Raw genomic sequence first — 6000 nt, forward strand, 5'->3', positions numbered from 1 at the left:
AATTCGGAGCGCAAAACTGCTCGAAGGAACGGGGAAATATTATTTTTGTATTCAGATTGTATTTTGGATAAGTTAAATTTTTGTTGAAAGTCCATCGATCGTAAATTAAATTTTAATGTTGTGCTATAAAATTTTGTTTTCTTTGAGTTTATCGCTTGATAGCTACGAAGCTGAGCGTTGATGTTCTAAGCCTCTAAGCTCTAAAGCGAGTTTTCCCGTCTTATCGCCTGCCGATTGCTGTGTACTTTATCAGCTGCTCGCGAGAGACTCTACTCGGTTTTTAATCGACTCAGACGCGGACGACACTTACTAAGCTAAACATTACGAAAAATACGTCTGCTCGGTGCGCGCGTGTACATAAAATAGACTGTAGAAATATTTACTCTCGCGATACACGACGTCATGCGACGAAAGGCCCATGATTACAAAAACGAGCACTGCATTCACTTGGCGACAATCGTAAAAATTTAAAGTCGTCAGATGCATCTCAGAAAAAGCATCTCTGCATAGCTCGTCTAAAAGTCGCGGTATACCTCGCGGGAGATCAAAAAAGACCAGCGCGCGAGGCTCGTGAAAAAGCAGCGAATAGTCTCGTGAGATTTCCTTACCGGTCTCTTGTACGCGGCGCGCGGGAGGAGCTGCCGAGGTAAATAAAGCTGAGAGCGAAAGGATTTAAAGCCTTTGACTTTGTGCGCGCGCGGAGACCGGGAGCAGCGGGAAAAATTAGCTATTTGAAATGATCCGCGCGCGGGCGCAAGCTCGCGTTATTAGCCGCTAAGGGTCGTTTCATGTTCCGGTGGCTCATTGTTTTCCTATGCGGAGCTTCAGTCGCCGCCGCATCGGCTTTATGGTCGATACATCAAAGTGACGCAAGCGGGAACAAAAGTCGCGCACCCCGCTAGGAGGAGGAGTCGGCGAAAAAAAGAGAGTTACGGCCGTCGGTTCGATGCAATTGCACGTGTATTGAACGGCACACGCTCGCGCGCTGCACGGGGTTAGCGACGTAACGCTGCGCTTTATGAACTCCTTCATTTTTTCCTCTCTCTGTTTACACTGCTGTGAACTTTGATGTTCTACAGCACATGCACGCTGGATCGACTGACTTTTTCGATTAGTCATTTGTGCAACGAATGCGCCTTTGCTTACTTGTGTTCTCTCCCCCTTTGTCCCTTTTTGGCAAACAAAATACTCGAAAAAAGCCTTGCCTAGAGATCATTTCGTTTCTTCGCCGGGATTCCGGATCGGAGTGCATATCGAGAAAAATTCGAAACAATCGGATACACTTCGTGACAATGTACAGGGACTGATGCAAGAAGACGCTTTGGTAGTGCCGCGCAGTGCGTATGCGCGACGAAACCGCGTGTGTGCAGTGTTTACTGAAGCGCGAGTAACGCAACGAGCGCATTATTGTTGGGGGCGCGCATCGCGCTGAAGTACTAATCAGGGCTCGTCTTTTAAGATTATTAAAATTGTAGAGGGGGTGCGGAGAGAAAGCTTCAAAGTCCTCAAAGGGTTAATTATCCTACGGGATGTTTATGGCTGGCTTGCCGCCCTCCCGAGGGATACGCGCGCGCACCGCAAAGAAGAGAATAAACGCTGCGCGCGTTATACATATATACATCTCGGGCAGAAAGGATTGTTAGCGCGGGCATAAAGCACCACGCGCGCGCGCGCCCGAGAAAAGATAGAGCGAGGAGGATGACGGCTGCTGCAGTTCGCGCAGGATCGTAAAGGAGAGATCAGCGCCCTCGCTGAGAGAGCGCAGCGAGCTAATAAGTCAGATGCATAAATGTTTTGGAGATTTTTTGCCGGGGGCATTTGTTCCCGCTTTGGAGGAGGCGTTGCGCTGATCTCTTCTCGCTTCGAATTTTATCAGCGGCTCGTCCGTTGCTATGAGAATATTAGGGAAAACTTTATTTACGACAAAGGTCCTCGTAATGTGGATACTTGTGTACTTGCGGTAGGTACGTAATGCGCTGTTTTGAAACGCAAAATATCATTCGGCTCGTGTTATAATGCTTTTCTACGCTTACGCAAATATTTACTTGCATAAGTAACGCGTCCTTACACAGAAGGCAGTTTTCGACTTTGGCATGCAAAGTAAACGGCACCACACCGCGAGAGCCATAAATTTTATTAATAAATAGGAAATCTAAGTGCGCTTCGCGCACTCCTTATCATGTCATAAGTAAAATTTAAATTTTGCCACCTGCTGAGCACGAACAGTTAAGCGTTTAGAGGTTATGTAATAAAATTCGCGTTCCTAAATTCTTGTACCAGGTGACCGATTATCAATTAAATGCTTCACAACAAAGCCCATCATTTTTTTAAGAGAGGACAAGCTAAACGCGTAGGAATAAGTGAGCTCTTACGACTACTCTCAAGCGAGATTCAAAGAAAGATATTTCGTAACGACTCTCATACGCGATCGTCGTGTCCTGCAGCTAATCAAAACCAGCCGTCCTGCACTCAACCGAGAAATCCGCGTATACTTACAAGCACTTAGCAATAGGAAGCATCATCTCGGTTCCGCAACGGCCTCGATAACTGCGAAAAAGCGGCTCTCGCGCTTTTTCTAGCCACCGAAAACTGGTAAATGGCCAAAAACGATACGGCGCGCGTAAGATGCTTTTAGTGCTCTTTCTCTCCGCGCTTGAGTACCGCGAATTCATCGGATCGGTCGAAGGGCGCCCCTGCGCTATCTGCACTTTAGAGGCGCAAATGCAATCGCTTATGCGAGGCCTAGACTCGGAAGAACGACGAGTAGTGCCTCTCTGCTCGATAAAATGCTCGTAAAGGCTTAGTAGGAGCTTGAGCTGCTGGAAAATGCGCGTTATCGATTTCCGCGAGTATGTGCATTACATGTGTATCGATTCGGCGATTATTGGGATCGTAGAAATATGAATCTCGTTTGCGATTGCACAAGTGCAGGCTTTTAATGCAATGATTTTCATTGCGTCATTTTTGCAGACTAATCCCTTAGAATTTTTTTTTTGTAATAGGTAAATTTGTAAAGAAATGAGCTATTGCAGCGTATGTTTTATGAATTATTAATAGCTTCAAATTTTCAATGAAAAACATAAATATAATCTTAAAGCTCCTAAGAAATGACCAAGAGGACGCGCGCATCAAAAAGCCAAGACGAAGTAACTCCCATCCAGCGCAAACACTAAGCTCTCAGCAGAGAGCGGAATCGCCGTCACTATCGCGGATTTACCTTAAGAAGCTAAAAGACGACTTATACATTTGAAAGCTCGCGCTTAGTGTCTTGTAAGCGATAAGGAGATACGAGCTGCCGTTTACCGTGGCTCGCGCTAAGCGCTCCTTCATCGTCCTCTTCTCTTCCTCAACTCGTCCCGGTCGTCCGGAAAAATCACCTGTACTAAATGCTCCCGCCGCCAGGCGACCAGTAAAGGGTTTTAGTGCCGCGCGCTTAAAACTTTTCTCTCTCGAGCGCGCGAACTTTTAAAGAATCGGCGAAATCACTTTGCTTGATTCATAATGAAGCTTCACGCTTCGTCGCCATATCGGCCGCGCGGATCCTTCGTTTATGGACCGCGAGAGCAGCGCAGTCGGGACGAGCTCGGCGGTATAATTGATGAGCTTTCAAGAATTTTACGAGTGAAACAATTTGCAGTTGGTTTTGATTTGAATTTTCAAACTTGTGTGTTTGAGCGAACATTTCCAGCGCGCGCTTACTCTTTTTGCATATAGTTCACGCGGCCTCACGAGGTTTTCAGGATATTGTTTGCGTTGTCGGAACAAACGAGATGGAAGGGCTCTTTTTGCTTTGCTCGAGTCTTTGAAATTTTTCAAAGACTCAAAAGATTGTCACTGATCCGCGAACCTTTTGAGGTATTCGAAGTTTGCGCACCGCTTTACAGTGAAGTGAACCCATTCGGCTTTTCAAACACTTTTTCCACTTTAATTTAAAAAAAAATCGATCGTGATTAATTTTATAGTACGCACTTTTGTCTTTATTTTGCAAAACTGTAACGACAGGTCTGAAAAGTTCCGATAGCCTCAGCAATTCCACTAAAGTCCCTCGTACGAGTAATCGCGTGACGATGGTAGTGATCGAGCGTCGTTGTATAGCTCGACAACGAATCCTCACCGCCAGATGGGTAATCCGCGACGATCACCTTTGTCTAAAAAGACGTCTGCGCATTTTAGCGCCGGACTCCGTCGTATAACTCTCTCCTCTCCGCGTGGCAACCCCCAGGAGAACGAATTACGCAAAATTACGAGATAGCGCGCACTATTATAGAGCCTAGAGCCCGAATAACGTGCCCGCGTTTTAGATCCGTCCTGATCGCTCAGGAAAAGGTCTCTTATCAGGCCGTACAATGCGAGCCGCGTAGTCACGCGCCGACCCACTAAACGTTGCTCTAAATGAATCGTTAATCGTTAACTGCTGCTGGCCGGGGTATACAGTATAGCTGCGCGGTATTAAGAGCGAGGCCCGGGTTTATACGACTCGCTTATAAACCGGAAATTCGCCGAGAGAAACAGTCGCACTCCGAATCGTTCGTTTCGACTGCGAGAGCTGTGCTCTACGTCTAACATCTTCCACGCTATAAAGCTCGGACGATACTGGCTGATGCTTCTTTATTGTTGCTCTGCAGATGTACAGACACCGAGCATTCCATGTTGGATAATCTGTTTCCGTGATTATCGCCTCTCGATTTAATACGTTTTCATGGCCATACTTATACCTCTCATGTTTAAAATACGCACTTTAGTGCACGTGCGAGTTAACTGAACCATCCGTTCTGTCGGCTATGCGGACTAAGCCCAAAACGCCTGAAGAAAGTTCATTTTGGTGTAAGCTCTTAAAGACTGAAAAATACAAGTTCCAGCCATGCAATTTGACACGGAAAGCCCGTCGTATACGCTAACGTCGACGAACAACGGTCAAGTCCGTCTGCTTTATACGCTCGTCGTTCATGTCCTTCGTCCGAGCGCATTAAATGCACTTTTTGCGAGCTTCGACTTCTTCCTCTCGGCATTAGGGTCACCGAGCGAGCGAGCGTTTGCGCGTAATGTCCGGAGCGTTAAATGTCGCACTTTCGGCGGCGACGTCGCTTATACGCGCCGCGATCGTAAACGTTTGCTTTACGCCCCGCCACGATTCGAAACGCTCTTTCTCTCTCTCTCTCTCTCTCTCTCTCTCTCTCTCTCTCTCTCTCTCTCTCTCTCGCTCGTCCTGTATTATGTACTTACGAGGATGAACTGGACGCGGAGAGGATGCTCACTTTGATTGAATTGCGCGCGCCTGCACACGTTGTCCTTTTTATTTCGGGTTTCACTACGTGCGTAGACGCGACGGGATGAGAAACGATTATGCAAGTGATGGGCGTGAATTCTGCCATGGTGTGTGTGTGACTCAGTCACACAGCGCGTGTAGAGTGGTTTTTTTCGGGGATCGTCCTGCGAGACATGCGGTCGAGGAGTTCATCTTTCTCGTAGAGAATAATAAAAGCCTTTTTTCAACCACCGCGTTTCGCTTCGCTACTCGTGTGTTTTTTAATAACCGTTGCAAGGAGCCCTGAAATTCTCGAACTGCACAAAGCACCAGCCGAGCATGAAACAATAAAAATGCTAATGCGTTTTTTGCCTTCCATAAAGTCTCTCCCGCAGTAGCATCGGAGAGCAGTGGCAGACGTGCAGCGATGCAGCGCTAGTGTGCCCCTGCGTCCGCGAGCGCATAAAAACGCGTGAGGAGAACACGAAAACTCGATACGGTGCTCATGAGACCATCTCTTTTTTTATGTTTTTATTGGCGCTCTCCGCGAAAGCCTGCGTTGCTGTACCAGCAACGGAAATTCAAATCCGCTTTTTTCTTCGTCGCTCGCGACTTCTCTGCCGGAGCTCGTTCGTGTATGCGTATACTTTACAGCAGTCGCGCCTCGAATAATCGTAAAATCTGATAATTAAATTTGATCGCAGCGCCCCTCTTTTGGTTCTACATAGCTGCACGACAACAGTCACTAGTCCCGT

The sequence above is a fragment of the Nasonia vitripennis genome, chromosome 5 (genome assembly GCF_009193385.2).
Source record: "Nasonia vitripennis strain AsymCx chromosome 5, Nvit_psr_1.1, whole genome shotgun sequence".
Lineage (NCBI taxonomy): Eukaryota > Metazoa > Arthropoda > Insecta > Hymenoptera > Pteromalidae > Nasonia > Nasonia vitripennis.